Source organism: Trachymyrmex cornetzi, unplaced genomic scaffold, assembly GCF_001594075.2.
Source record: "Trachymyrmex cornetzi isolate Tcor2-1 unplaced genomic scaffold, Tcor1.1 scaffold949, whole genome shotgun sequence".
Taxonomy (NCBI): domain Eukaryota; kingdom Metazoa; phylum Arthropoda; class Insecta; order Hymenoptera; family Formicidae; genus Trachymyrmex; species Trachymyrmex cornetzi.
Window position 1 is genome coordinate 161,726 of NW_017300299.1, and position 16,983 is coordinate 178,708.

General features: G+C 39.8%; 1 long non-coding RNA gene across 1 annotated transcript in view; it reads right to left on the bottom strand.

Annotated features, from left to right (window-relative positions):
• LOC108769789 (uncharacterized) overlaps nt 1-16,983 on the bottom strand; it is an 89,253-nt gene that overhangs the window by 23,893 nt on the left and 48,377 nt on the right. Inside the window, exon 2 of the long non-coding RNA XR_001940559.1 lies at nt 11,170-11,231. This is a non-coding gene — a long non-coding RNA (uncharacterized LOC108769789). The remainder of the gene's footprint in view (nt 1-11,169; nt 11,232-16,983) is intronic.

Below are 16,983 nucleotides of genomic sequence, written 5' to 3' on the forward strand. Positions count from 1 at the left end.
TATCTTCTTTAATATTTGTATACCGATAATATAAAGAAAGATTCATTTTTTATTATATATTTGAAATATAAATATATAATTATAAAATTCAAATTTAATTAAATGATATTAGTCGAAATGGTAATTATTAAAATTTTTTCAGAATAATACATTTATATCTCAGAGGAGACGCGTTGCATGTATAAAAATGAGATCAGACCGCGCCTCCTTCCAGCCGTAGAAGTTACTGTGACAGAGAAACCGGAAGCGCAGCGGAAGTTTGGGGGCTGAACGCGATCCTATTTCTGCAGTCGCGTCTCTCGGTGGTAGTATTACGACGGATGTGGCAAAACTGTACAGTCATGACTCAAAAGACGCTAGCGATGAATTCTGCAAGAAGAGAGGCAACCAGAGACGGCTCGTAAAATACACCGCCTTCCTGTCTCTCAGAGACAGTTTATATATTTATAAAAAATATTTAAACAAACATTTCATATTCATTTCAGAATAAACAAAATTAAAGCTGGAATACAATGGATTCTAACAATAAAATCCATCTACATGTAAATCCTATATGTAAAATTAATTTATTTTTTTATTATTGTTTTATTTGTGCACCTACATTAGTTAAATTAAAAAATTACGGTTTACCACAATATAGTAACTTCGACGAAGCAACACGCGATGGAAAATTTCTTGACAATCAAGGCGATTAAAGTAAAAACTACACAAGTACATGGAATTTATCGCTGCTCGATATACCATATATGCCCGATATACCACGTCTAATTTCCTTAATACGAACTATCTATTAGCCAAGTGTTCCGCTGTTACATGCGTGTGTATAAAAACGTGCGCGCGTGAAATAGGAGCACGGGTGCATACGGCGTGCGCGGACATTATACCTCCACGCATGAAGTGCTTAATGCAATTACATTTCACTCAGTAGCTCGTTTCCGTGTTACTAATTAACGGTCATCGTGGCGTGCAGATAGGCGCGACGATCCAATCTGATATCAAATAAGCTCTCTTCGTAATAAGATGGATTGTAATGCGAAAATATTGTAAATTACATAAAAACCGTGTATTAAATTAACGTGGAATAACGTAAAGGAGACTCTCGAGGTCTAGTGAGTGCAAGACTATCGGTTTAGTGACCCGGGTTCAATCTCTGCCGTTCACCTTTGGATTGTTCTTTGCGATATGTAATACTATAGCGCTATTGGATAGTCCGCGAGTCACCATGCAACTTCTCTTCGAGTCTTTAATTATTGGGCGTAACTTTTAGTGACAGGCATGCGAGAACTATTAATGTCTAGTTAAATAGTTGCAATAAAAATTTAACATAAAGAGAGAAATTATTTGCTTGAATTAAAGAGACACGTCGTAGAAAATCTGAAAATTATAGCTCATGTCATTTTTAATTTTACAAGAAAGGAAATATATAGAACATTTGAAGGATTAATTGCAACCATGGCAGCCCACTTTTCCAAGAATTCGAAAATTAGTTTTAAAGTTGAGAGAAGACTGAATCTAAATTAATTTTCTCAAGTTCTTCAAAAAAGTAAGTTAAATCACCGCGTTGCAGAGGAACTTGATACTTCCTCTTTTACTTGACTAAGATGCACAACACCGTTCTTATTTCCAAGCATTAATATATATCAGAGGAACGAATGAAAATTGGAAACTGTCCTCGTCGCCCGACAACACGGACAACTTTACGGCCGGCCCTGCTCCGGACCAGACTATTGATCCTACCGGGGATGAGGGAGACGACGAAGAGAAAACAGAGAGAAAGAGGCGAATAGAAGTAAGGGGTGCCACTCCATATTATTAACCCGTCGTGAACTCGTCTCCGTCATATAAATTTCACGGCATTCCATTTACGCCCAGCTTCCACCCCACGTTTCAAGTACGCGAATGGCAAAACGGCTTTTCGTCAAACGGCTGACGAATTCTGGGTGCGAGGGACACGAGGGATCCGTAAATCCATTTGCGAAAATCCTGAATGTCGATGAAGAAACTAATCCTGTTGTCGCAGCACTGGTTCGTCCAGTATTCAATTACGTAATCTCAAAATCTAAAGATATCTACATATATACATTCGTGTGAACTCATTACAATATTATGATTATGGTAAAGTTGTCAGCGGTCATGATTAATTATGATAAATATTTATACATGTGCCTGCTTGACAAATGTCATGACGAAATCTAGAATATATAAAAAATTAAGTACCTATACGAGATTAAGATAAAAGCAAAAAATTAAGGAGTGGGGCAGACCTTTTTCGGATAACATATGTTCTTTCTGTTTAACGTGTCATAGACCCACCCACTCGATTCTTTTTTAATTAAGAGTTATAGGTAACAAATGAGTTTTAGTTTTCAATATCTCTTGTTCCATCCATGTCATCCAGTTAAACTAGACTATGTGTCGTTTATTCCACTCTCTTCAAATATTTATTGCGCTATTCATTCGCAAAAATCTGTATATGTGAGTGCATATGACGTATAGATGTATGTGAGTGTCCGCAGTATATTCGGCTCGGGTTCGTGGGTTCGCTAAGCCCAAATGACTGTGCGGATCAGTCATCCCTGCGGGATGCAATACTTGTCATACTAGATTTTAGTGCACAGCCATCTATGCGGTCGACTTAATTTTCTGCTCATGTAAAACGTCATCGCGATTAACCTCGCTAGATTTCCCAGAAGGCAAAATAAACGAGAAAATAAAATCGATAATAACTATTCGATAACCTAACATTATTAAATTTCACATGCAATATTTACGACGCAAAGAAATATATCAAGAATTTATGAAACTTTACTTTGTCAATTCTATAAATATGAAAAAATAGAAGAATAAAAACACTAAATTTTATATTCATGCAAGAATCATAATGACGTTACATAAATATCACACTCATATTTCTTGAATTTTTTCTCGACCTAGCAATACATCAAAGATGCGAAGAAAATATGACGAACGTTCATTGAACTATCGTTCAGCTGAGCGAGTAATATCTCGATCGTTAGCCTTTCTCGGGTCAAACAAATTTACACTTTCAGGAGGCTATTTCTTGCGGTTGATGATCCTACATTAATCCGAATCTATTTAAGAGATTTTTTGCAATCGTGGTAATTAAACTTACTTCAATGCACGCATTTATCATTCATTTTTGCAAAATGTGGTTGCTTAGAAATGAGATATATCGGTACATTATTTAACGTTATTTAAATATTCATATTCTATTGTCTTAAGATTCGTCACTGCATATTCATTAATTCTCAAGAGAATTTAAAAAAATTAATAAAAAAAAACTGAAAAATAAATTATGAAACGAGATACGTGTGCTGAACCCATAATCCTTTTTCTTTCCTTTTTCTATCTTTCTAGAAATATATAGATTTAATCTTATTTCGATGATGTCTCATTCTTACATTTCATCGTGTCTAGACTCACGTGTCGTCGCAATGAACAAAGACGATGGCGCAAGGTCGTTTGATAGAACAACGGTTCGTCAAGAGATCAGACCGAAAGCCTAATCCATCTGGAGCTCAGGTCGGTACGAAGACGTCCGAACTGAAATCTCATTAAGAACACCTCGATGCCCCGAGATTTATTAACGAGTTTATTCTACCCGCCTTAATACGCGCGGAGGCGCGACCGTAGTGGAGTCAGCAAGCCGAGTTGAGCCGAGCCGAGAGCCGTAGAGTTTCAATTAGATGTGGTCATAATAATGCGCGATCCCCCGGCCCGCCGTGACGGCCGATGGTTGATGACCCGCCTGAACTCCAAGAGGAGAAATACCCACCACCCCGCGAACGGGTCCCCAGGCTTTTCCTTCCACCTTCGTGATACCGAGTTGTTAGTCACAGCGTTTCCGGGTTGCAGGACGAGATTCTTTCTACCGATCACGACGTGTCACGCCACAGCTTCGCGTATCCTTCTCTCTCTCTCTCTCTCCGGCTCTACCCTCTTGCCTCGCCCTTACGATCGCTTCTCCGCTTCAGGTTGGTCCTCTTCTTTTCTCTCTCCTATCTCTTTCTCTCATACTCTCTGGTCGAGAGCGCAGTCACCTATTTCAAACGACTATGCTCGACGGTCGCCTCAGGTTGATCCGACAGCGACGCACGAGAGAAGCCGATCGGTACAATCAAGAGGATCGGTTCACGAAGGTGTAAGGACCGCTCTTTTCCTTTTCCTTCTCTCCTCTTTTCTATATAGATCTTATTTGCCTCCTCCGACGGTTAGCGAAAGTAAAACGATGGATTATACGCGCGAATACATATTACATAGGCGAGAGGGCGAGCGAATGAATTTCCAATATCTGGCCTACTTTCCGTATTTCAAAGATCGACCGAGATATTGCAAGAAGCATGGATTACGTTGTAATTGCGCCAAATCGCATGCTAGAAAATCTTACGTATATCGATTTGTTCGAGCTTCGCTTAAGCTTACTATATCTGGGTCAGTAGCTTCGATCAAAAGAACGTGGAAAAACGTTTGAATAAGATTTTCTATAACTTTTCTATCACAAAGAAAAATGTCTTTTAAATTTAAGTTGAAAGTTAAAATTTCAAAATACATAAAAATATTCAATTGAAATAAATTCAAACATTATCTACTGTTAAAGATTCTTATACATATTTTCTTTATCTTTAACGTATGAGATATAACGTAGAAATAACAATATTCAAAATATATTTGTCATATTTTTCCGAAAAAAAAAAAAAAATTAATTATTAACTGTCACAGAGAATTTGAAGACGTCGCAATAGAAGGCTTCTCGAATCGGATTTAATGAACTGTCAAGTATCAGAACCACCGGTGGACGCGCGATTTTCCAGTTGAACATCCTCCCCGCGGCCTGTCCCATTGTCCGCGAATAATGCCGCCACCCGTTGTACATGCGTGTTGTGCCGATTATGTCACGTATTGCAACGCGTGAAATGCATACAAACAAAAACGTCCCCGCACGCCGGTTCCAGGCCGCGAGAGACGTGTTTCCGAGGCAACGGCGTTTCCATCCAGCGCCAGCGCCCAGACATGTCGAAAGTGCTGGCATTAACGCGAGAAGGAGGAAGTACGATGTGCGGCGGCGGTGCCACGGAAACCGGACGGACGTTATCGAAATTATTATGTGAAAAGTAATGCGCGCGGCGCGCGTCTCGCTTTCTCGGCGATAATAGATTACTTTGGATTATGTAATAAACACGATGAAAAATGTGCGCCAGGAAACAACGCCTGATGAAAGTCTTCCGTATTCGAGGGAACGAGAGTCTCTTAACGTTAGATCGCTCGGTATGCATAAAATCTGCATCGCACGGTTTACTTTTTAAATATCTAGATTACAAACTCGCGCTCTTACTCGTTCTTGTTTCTTTACGACTCTTGTATAAAATATTCGACGTAATCACCATAATTTCTTAGACGTAATTACTGCAAAATGTTTGACGTGTAATAACTAATAATAATCGCATCGTTTAATTTCAAAATTGAAAGTAGTTCACTTTATACTAAGATAGACAAAAGTAGCATTGAGAAGAATTCGTTTCCACGCGTTGCGTTCGCTTCCACGTATTGTGATATTTATTCGTTGCAACTTTTCGCAATGTTGTGGGAAGTTATTGTCATTAGCACGTTACTCTGTATCGCATCTTCCAAAGACGTTATAGTTCTCAAAGAGAAATCGAATTGCATGTACGTATCCATACATAAATTATTATTAAAACTATAATTTAATGAATTATTATATCTCATTAAAATAAATCAAATTCGTTCTAAAAAATTTTTTCCGTCACATTTTTTTTTCTTTTAATTTCTATATTAATAAGAGAAATAAGTATAGAAATAAAAAAGAAATTTGTATAAGTGTGACGATAATCTAATGATTGGTTAATATGGGACATAATGGTATAATAACGGATATAAGAAAAGCAATGTAACTCATAGTTGAGAAAAAGCATACATTCGTTATCTTCTTTCAGTCTTTTATCTAAATCTTTATGTGAAAAGAATTGTTATCGGAGAACAAAAGCAGGTAGGGTGAGAACGTTAATTGCCGGCGTTATGGCCGACTCGTACATCATCCTGGGGATAGATTAGTGGAAAAGCGTGCGCAGGATGCGCCTGGCTGAGCGAACGAATATAGCTCTCAGTTCGAAAACGGTGCGGCGCGGCGCGTTGTTGGAGCGACTAATGGACACCCCAGGTGAAACCATCAATAACGCGAGAAATTCTTAATTAATTGCCGCATATGGTGGCTAATTAAATGCGATACACGCCACGACGCTGGCGGCAGACATGCCTCCCGCATCGTCCTTCCGCTTTTTCTCTCTCCTCCACACGCTTCCCTCCATTCCTTTATTTTATCCCTTTCTCCTTTTCCTTCCCCTTCCCCCCCTCCCTCTCTCTCTCTCGCGCTAATATTTTTTCTCTCATCCTATCCGTGCGTGATTTAATTTTTAAAATAATTTGCCAATTTATATATAAATGCGTTTGGATAAAAACCAATAAAAATCTGTATGATTATCTTCATTTAGCCGTTGCAAAAGGGAATGAAAATATTTTCGTGCGTAATGATCATACATAATAATTAAATATTATTAACAGGAACAAAAAAGAAATATATACAAATATGTTTACAATTCCATTATTATCTAATTAAATTCTATAAATTATGTATTTATTTCTCTCTATATATTAATACGATTCTCTTTGTTTTCATAATTACAATATTCGATAAATTTAAACATTAATATGAAAGAAAGAATGCAATACAAACGTCGCACTCTGTTCATATTAAATTTCGTGAAACGTTTTCTTTTGACGTTAATAATAACGCATTTGAAATGTTGCTTTATCCAGACCTGCGTGCACCCGTTGCTACGTGCACAACGTTGCAGCTTATGCCAAGAGCGAGAACATTGGCATGCAACTTGACAGGTCACGACAGAATGTTCTTGGCATCCCAACGGCAGCAGATTGAAGCCGTGCACGAAGCAACCGTCGCTGTCATGGCCACGGGGGATCTTCTAGTATCGAATTTTTTTGTATCTTGGATTCCTTTGAACGCTATTGTTAGATATAACCTGCTGTGCACGCTAAATATTCCAAGGGGTCGACAACTATTCGAACTTGCACACAAACGCATCATAGATTTTATATTTAACTGTTTTGCTTAATCATAATAAAAAACTTTTAAATAAAATTAAACGAAAAGGCTCGAAAACGTTTAACATGTTAAGTGTCGTGTAAAATAATCACACATTTAGAAATGTACTGCATTCAATGAGAGAAAGGTAACAATTATAAATTCATAAAGAGACCCGATTAATGTAATTATCGAACTGTACATGTAAAATTACAATTATTTTCAATAATTTGTATATTTTTAATATTTTTGTAATTATTAAATAAATTATCATTTTATAATAATTTGACATTCATTATTAACATCTTTTTGCTTGACGGAAGATTAATCTTTTTTTAATAAATGCTAATCTGCTCTCTTTACTTCTATCTTATTTAATTCTTTCTCCCATAAATTTTTTTTTCTTTTTTTCAGAAAGATTCCACCTCACAGAAGATTTATATAAGGTTTTCAAATTTTCTTTATTGTCCTTTTGTAAAGCTACTCTGTTATTAAAGTTACTATTATCATTATTATCAAGTAGTTATATATGTACATGAAAATGAGCTCAACCATATTTTATTACTCGCACATCTCAGATTTCTTTCCGGTCCGATATTCATACAGGACACAGGCAGCCGCTGAACCGTTGGCATCATGGAAAATGAATCGTCGCTCGATCCTCGTCGCTCCGAGCTCTCGCATGCACCTCTCCACGCATCGATGCGTGCATTCGAAACGCCGCGCCGGAGAGACTTCTAACGCTCGACGGCGGCGAACGTTACAAGGAGAGTTACCTGGTCCCGGATGACTTGTTAATAAACCGCCGCGGTTTGGCTTGGCTTGGTATCGCGTGTCACGAAATTCCATTTGTCTGACTCATATGTGAAAGAATGCACATATCACGCGGCGAACACACGTTATTGTGCTCGAGCGCGTGCGTTTATCCATACACATGATCTACGTATACGCGAATATATTCTTTCAAGATGCCCCGGCATCGATCGTGAGACGCTCGATCGCTGTCAACGTACGAATTGTGTTCAACTATCGAATATCGGACGCGAAATCAATGTTATGACATGTATTACATTCCGTTTTATTTTAATGGTTAAAACATACAAAAACTATATTAAAAAATAAATATTAATAATAGAATGTTTTATACATAAAATTCTCAAAATTACTCAAATATCGGACACAAAATTGATTTTATGATATATGCATGTATTTCGTTCAATTTTAATTGTTAAATCCAAATATACAAAAATTAAATTAAAAAATAAATTCATATTGCATAGAATCTCCACAACTTTATCAAGTATAGTACTGTGCATGTTTACATACTCGTATAAGATAATTATTATTAATTATAATGATTATAATTGTAATTTAATGTATAGTTTGAAAAGATCAACACACGCGTATAATTATCACATATTTAAACATCTCTCGTACAAATTATCATTAGATTTGAAAGGATGATTTCGGGCTAAGGTTAAATATTTAATCATTCAAATTATAATGAAAGGCGTTATAAAGTTATAATCTTCGTAGCAGCATGACGCGCGGGTAGATCATGATAGAACCTGTCGACCGAAAAGCAATCAGTGCAATCAACACACGTACGGTAATGATTGAGCGGCTTAATAGGACCGGCGCGTGATCTTAAACACGTGTTTCGAACGCGAGTGGAAGAAGGTGAACGTACCTTTACCAACGTCGCGGATACTGTTCTTCGGCCTGCTCGTTCGAGGTTGGTACAGCAGGCCAGTTACACGTTCGCGTGCTTTCCACTCACGTGAGTGCCGCGTAATGCTTAATATTTCACTTAGGAACTTGCGCGAATCGCTTTTCACGATTATCTGCTTGTCGACCGTATTTAAAGACACGTATCGTTTTGACCGTAGAAAAATATGTGAAATCAAACAACTCGATCTGTCCTTGATAACGAGCTTTGCGAGAAGAATAACTATTGAACATAATAATTTTCTTACGTATGCAGTCTCTATACTTGCACGTGGCCACATATGTATAATGTAAGCGAGTTCCGATCTGTTATGTAATCAAGCGGCCTTTCGTGTTTGAGAAGGTAGTAACGTATGTCGGAAAAAGTCCGAAGGTAATGTACATACAATATCCCATCTGCTTCGAAACGTTTACTCCCCATTAAAACGTTTCCCGTGTCAGCAGGGAACATAATCGTACAATAAAACGGCACTTATATATTTCTATGGAACATTGCACGATATATTCGCGTGCGAAGTCTGCCTTTTATACGGACAATGTAATACGCAGAAACTAAGCTAGCTGACAAAATAAAAAAAAATATATATACATCATGTTGTGGACCGGCAACATAAAACGCCGCATTAAACCTAATTTATTCAAAACAGGCTCGTGATGAGTTAGCTCGTTTTTACGTAATATCGACTAAAATAAAAGAGAGAAGCGCAAGGAAACGCAAAGGAAATTATGAAAGGCTATTAGTCATTTACATCGTTATTCTCGTAAAGAAGTTACCCATGGTGCACGCCCTTCTCAGCGAAAGGGCTAATTAGGCGAGAGCGTACCGGAAGATTAGAGCGACCGCCCGAGTCCTCCTCTTCCTCGTCTCCACCAAGTAGTAACGGTAAATCGAGATCAGTCAACCTAACCTCCGGGCGAATCGAAGACGACGACGACGGCGACGAGCGATACGTTCGTGTTATCTCTTCATGAACATTCGTGCATTTACATTTACAACAGTGTATTATTCTCGACGCTTAAATTACCGCTTCGATGTTTGCGCGTATAGGACAAAATTTCCTCGATAGTATAATCCGCGAATGGTGGACAGGTCTAATTTACGGAAGGCAACTAATGGAATGGAATCGCAGGCATATTGGCCCGTTCGATATGTAAAATGGGCAGAACTAGCGCGATTTTACACAGCGAGCTGTAATTAATATTTAACGGTATCGTGGGTGAAGATTTGCACAATGCGAGCACGCGTTAACGAGCAATCGCGTAATCCGAATGATACAAGCAATGATATAACCCACCGTAGGCTGTCCGGTTAATGAAAAAAAGAAGAGAATAGTTGCGTTATCGTCCAATACAAAGCAACACTGGGCGCATATCGCAACGCAGGCCGGTTTTAGGTGGGTGGTGATACTCCATAATGTATAGCGCGATTTCCATATCGGCCGCCGAATGACAATAAGCGTTCCTTGAGCACCTCGCGCAAATTTCACGTCATGCTTCATCGTACCTATCTCGACAAGAAAAGTAAGTCTCAAGTGGAATAGGGAAATAATGCCCTCTGGAAATAGCGATGTATCCAAAGAAAATCTGAGAGACAACAGCACCGTTCTTGTCTGATTGTGAGATATATTATATAAGAAATGTTCCGCATAAAATTGAATGAAGCTAAAAACTGATTTGCGTAAAATCCAATTCTTCGTTTTCCCAGAGTCGAAATATCAAACGTATAAAGCCTTGTAAATGACGCGTGGTAAGTTTATAAGCTAAATTTAGATTTGCCTATATATGGTATATTCCAAGAATAAATTCGTCGTCGTGTGCAATGCAAGCAAACGCTGTTAGAAATGTTTGTGAATTTACAAACCATATAACGTTTTGCTGTGATTTCACAATATTTGTAAATTGACAATAGAAATTTGTTGTGAAATTACAAAACTGGCGTGTCGCGCATGCGTATTAGAGATTTGCATATACCTTACCACAAAATGTTATTGTAATTTCACAATATAGATATGTTTAAATTTACGGCACATTTTTGTTGGACAAAAACTTTTGCAAGTTTTCAACAGAAATTTCTTACAGTGAAGTCGATCAATGATGCGTACACACATCGAAGAAAACGCGATTTGGCGGGTAAAGAGTTAAAAGACGGATGCACCGTTACGTTTTCGTCGGCGCGAATTCGTAGAAAAACGATCGATCCTACCGTATCGATAAATCGATACCACCGACGGCGCGCAGCGTGCGTCATAAATAATTTATCTCGCAAGGCTAGCACGTTGTACAAAGGGAAGGGGTTTACTCACCATAATCGGAGCGCGATCTCGCCGCTCGGATGCAGAAGAAGGTGATCCGCCGACCGCAGCATCTGCAACGAGAAAGAAAAATCTCTTTCATCCGCGCTAATTCACCGTTAGATCAATCGGCGCGATATGCTTCCGGCACCGCGCACGCAAACGCGATGCTGATAGAGACTGAAGGGAGTGGAAAAAAAGGAACAAAAAATCAGAAAAGATCGGAAATATCGTAAATTTCAGAATGGCGAGAGCCGAGAACGTGAACGTGGTAAAACTGGAATCCCTCGTGCGAGAAAAGCTACTCCGCGCCTCCTCGTCGTCGCCGTCAATAAAATCGCAGAAAGGACGACGAGAGTTGACCTCTCCACGCAGCACGGATGAGACGACGACGACGCAAGACACCGCAGTGGACGCTACTACCCCGGGTTGTTAACGTGAGGATATTCCCGCGGGGAAATGGTCTCGCACGGCGTGCCTTCCCGCGAGTTTATCTCTACTTCAAGATCATTGAGGATCGCATAAATAAAGCGCATTTCGAGAAACGAGCGAGCTACATTTGCTACAGTCGGAGAGGAAAAAAGAATAACGTAGGGTAGCACGGGCAGAGAGTAAAAATGAGATCCAGATTCTGGCTTCAACGCCAGAATCTGGATCTTAAAACCAGTACGAAACACGTGTACCGGGAAATTCCAGTTTTACTGCAGATGTGTGTTTTTATAAAGAATATTAGAGAATATTTTCGTCAAGAAACTAGGTTAAAGAACTTGTACATAAAAACAAGTACAAAGAACTTGATGCCAGAATCCATATTTCAGTCAGAAAGTGATTTTGCTAATAAATCATCTATATTATTAATTTACCTTTATAGGATAGGAAATAGTGGGTATAATTTGAGGCAAGAAATACAATAAAATAGTGAATTATAACAAATCTCACTTAAAAGAAAAGCTATAAGATATTAAAAATACACTCTCATTCCCTAAAATTAACTATTGTTAAAAAAAAAAACAAATATTACGTTAGAAAAGAACATTACTTCTACGAGCCCTTCGGGAAGACGAAGCCTTCCCTTGTAAAACGTGCGTGTCGAACGAAACCACACCAGCCGACTTTTTTCCGGGAATCGTTCGGGAATCGTGCAGGAAATCGTAGTTCGTAGGGAAGAACCATCGCATCGGTTCCGTTCGGGCAACCGGAATTAGCGTCGTTTATTTTTCCAGTCTCGAAAATCTTAAGTTCAGAACTGCACCATGCTATCGCTCCTTCGCAGCCGCGAATTAGTACGCTATAATTTGGCCACGGCGCACATTAATCTTCTTATCGTTCGACAAGGAAATAAACCCAATCTCTGCCTCGTAAAATATGTTACTGCAATATGTATATCGCGTGAATGTATATATACATATATTATTAAATAATTTCGTTTCGCCTATACAACAATGGTAAGAAGCGTGTGAATAACGTCACTCGATATCCTAATTCAGATCTTCGTTATTATTTCTTTCGACATGTGCTAGTTTAAGATTTCCATTCGCACGATCGTTAGAGATCAGCCTTGAAGCGCTTTATAGCAGCTTCGAGTTCGAATACTTGCCGCTCTCTCTCTCCCGACAAAATCAACACGTTGAAAACACCCGGCTGCGCGTAAAATTCCACTGGCATCGCGCTAAACGTAAGTGATATACGTATAAAGAGAGGCTCTTGTGTCGTCTTGTGAGAATTACGATTTAGCTTGCGAGTAGCGTTACACGATACGATCATTATCGTCGCGGACTTTTCTAGACTATTAAACCTGCGTGACAGCGGCGTAACGTTATAAAATCAAAGGAGGATAAAGAGCGCCGTGCATGCGAGATAGGCGACGTGCATAATAGTGTCGGATGATAAGAAGATAAGAGCCTTAGAAGCGTGTATACTCGGTGTCAAGTTTTCGTATCACATGCTTAGTTGGTCTTAGATTACGACTAACGATACTTATGGGAATCGACGGACTCACACTTTCTAGACGATAGAATTAAACGCGTACGCAACAGACAGAACAATACGTACTCGACGAAATGCTTAATGAAATCTTTATGAGACGCGAAACCTTCTCTTCCATTTATACAATTAACTCTTCATGATACGAGGCTTTCAAAATCTAGATGATTTTCAATTTTGAATTATTCTATCTCAAATTTCGGATACGTACAAAAAAAATGAAATGCGTTACGGATCGTATCATTGATGTATTCTTGAATGCAGAGTATGTCAGAATTTTTTCAGATATTTTTTTTTTAGAGTTCAAAAATCCTTTGAAAAACACAGACACCAATGACCCAGAGTTGGATTAGAAAGGCGGTGAAAAAAAACGGGCCACGGAAGATGGTGTAGAATTGTATTATGACTTTACGAGACAATATACTAAAAATATAAAGTTAGTAAAAAAGATAAAAAAAAACAATTATTTCATCATTTATATAGAAGAAATTGTAACTGTAGCAAAGAGTACTTAAAAAAATGGTAAACTATTTCTCGCGTTTTGTATGCACTCAAAAAGAGGACAAGACTGCTATAAAATATTGATAAAGTTGCTTTGTGCTGCCCAAATTGAGGCGAAACGACGAGAAGGTTGATGCTTGCAGATGCATTCGAAACTCTGTCATGTAGGTCCATAAAGTCCCCGTTATTCCGGCACTTGCAGATCGCTATTATCGCCGTTGTTATTATTGCGGTGTCCAATATACGAACCGCATAACAATAACCGTCCGTGCACACAACGGCGAATAATGACTTCAATTTTAAATTAGCATACATGACTGACGGGCTGCTCATCAATCCGCTTACGGTGTCAAAGTTTACAGTAACGCGTTGGTCAACACCCGTGCTTTTATTAAAACTCCATTGAAATAATTTAATTACAGATAATGATCGCTCTCGAAATTCTGGAATTAATAAACGGCCGATAAACGCGCGCTCGCAAAAGTTTCAATCATTAATAAATGATACACGGAACGACAATTTCATGACACCAAACGTCGTTACTGCGAAAGTGGATTGACCCAAATTATAATCGATTTAACGTCGCGACTACGTTGCTTTTGCGTTACAGACTTTTCATCATTTCATACATCGTACGTGCCACTATTGTCAATGATACGCGCGAACACATATCGATCTTAGAAATATTAATACACATCATTACTAAGCAAAGCGATAATTGGACATTGTATATAAACCTACAACCCCGCATCATTCGCCTCTACGATCACGGTACACCGCGCATCTTTACCGATAAACGACAACAACGCGGCGAGTATAACGACAACAACGGTAGCGTGTAAAACGCGGGCGTGCTTATCCGTGGCGCGGGGAGATTTAATCTGACCAGCTATTATATACGTGACGTACAATAACGTCCGCTCTCGGTCTGCGCGATGCTTACAGAGCGCGAGAGCGAATAGAGACGTTCGAGCGTGCAACCGCGTTGCTACTTGCTCGTGCGATGCAAAATCGATACTTTCCCCCGGCGTCGCGCCGCGCCGTGCGCGGCCCTCGCACTGACCTATCGGGCGCATCGGGTAACTGGGTGAACCTTGTAGGAAGGCGATAATAAATTAATCATCTAGTTATCGGCGTACATGGGCGTAATGACTACTCTGCAACTACCTTGCTGCCACACATGCCGGATAAGTTTCCTCGATCGGTGGCGCGAGATTCCTACGTTCTCATCTTTCCTAGGAACACTAAGCGCAAAATAAGAGAACCCGACGGACGCGACGCGACGCGACGTTCCCTGTAATTTACATGGAAGAATTGTTTATTATTGTATATGCAGCGCCTCCATTATCATTAACGGATCCGCACGACCGGCTTAATATCGCATACGATCGGAATTATCTAATAATTGTAGCCTGTCTCTGATTTATGTGTATACACTTTTCGAAATCGCCTTAATCACGCGAGACCTCGAAATGCTCGTAACAACAACGCACTTAACAACGCATGTGTGTTCACGCACGTTCGCATTTATACGTCGTGTACGTTTTGATCGAAAAACGAGACGAGACGAGACGAGACGAGACGAGACGAGACGAGTAGTAATCCCTACGGAGAATTTTACGACGAGACGGATTTTACGCATCTCGTAGGCTTCGCCTTGTTATATGTATAGTTTCCTACGCCGCTGGACGTGAGCCATACCGTATATATACTCGTGTCCTTTTAAAGGCGCATCCACACGTGTGCCGGGCGGCAAGGCCGAAGGAAAGCATGGGGTTGTGCGTGCAACTCGGAACTGGCTATAAATAGGAGGAATACAGGCGCGATATTTCCCTTTAATCCGTAGAAATTGCGCGATATCGCGCGCGAGCCGTGAGTTCGGGGACCGGTTTCCGCTAACGCGTTTCCGAAGACACGTCTTTCCGCGCGCGCGCGCGCGCGCGTCATGTCTTTTAATGAAGAGGTTCCCACGAATATCCTAATTACCGCGCGAGATTATTATTACACGACATGTGTGTGCGTATGCCGTTAAACACTGGAATCTATTCGATCAATCGTCAAACCCCGATAAGTTGACTGTAAAATTAAACGCAAGAGCTTAGTACTCTCGACGGTGGAATAAAGTGCGAGATAAAGATGGCACACATCGCGCGATTACTTATTCCTCGATCCACTCTCAAAAGTCTCAAATGATAATTCCTTTTTTTTTTTATTAATCACGTTTCGTCACACGCCATTCGTAAACCCGATACCCATTGCACGAAACACACGATAATCCGTCCGCAATATTCGTCTTGTGGATTTACTAATTTGGAGCGAACGAGTGAAAGGGGACCGGTCAAATTATTTCCCTGATAGTTGTAACCTGTTGTTAAGTACGTGCGTTCGGCAAGAGGCCGCAGCCTTAAATCGCAAATGGTAATACGACGTTGATCGTAATGCGATATTAAGTATAATATACGATTTCCAAGTTAACGACGGTGCAGCTTGCAATCAGTCCCCAACGAGCTTAAACAAAGAAGAAGGTCGTCATGCGCGTCTGGCTGGTATCGTAAATTAAGATACGTGATTCTTTAAAGCATATAATTCTACATAAGAATTATTAAAATGAAGATTATAGAAATAATGAAAATTAAAGCGTTCAAAGCAACATTGATGTAACTCATTTAAAAAATTGCGACAGCAATTTAAGTTTAATCTTCTGAAATTAAAGATTAATCTCTTCTCTTCGTGTTCACAAGTGGAAACTCTAAAATAATGATAACGTGTCGCACAAAGTACTTTTTTGGGGGGTCGGATATTATTACTTTTAAACTCATCGCCCCATCGGACGTGTCTTTGAGACACGCAGGATATTTTCAACCATTAATAATTTATACACGACGTTTCAACGCGTTGTACCTCGTGGCGCAGTGGGATGTAGGAAGGGAGGCGTTTACGATATCTGCCGATAGTTTCATAGTTCGTATCCGCATTATTACGCGTGCGCGTATCGGAAGGTAGATCCGCACGAGAGATAAGCCCGATCGACGAGCGGAGAGAGAAAAAGAAAATAGCTCGCGAGATTAATGGAGCCGCGACCGACCGTTCGCGCGCGCGCGCGCACGAGGATAGGTCGAGGTTCTCAACACTTTCACCGAATAATACGTCGGCACGTAACGATCGCTAATTGCATCTCGTAATTTTAATTAATCCGCGTCGCGTACAAGGCGTGCCGGCAGGAAGACAGAAATTCCTGCAATCACCGCCGTTGTACGAAAGACGTGAATAAGTGATACTTCCACGCGCGTAGCGTCTCTCTCTCTCTCTCTCTCTCTCTCTCTCTCTCTCTCTCTCTCTCTC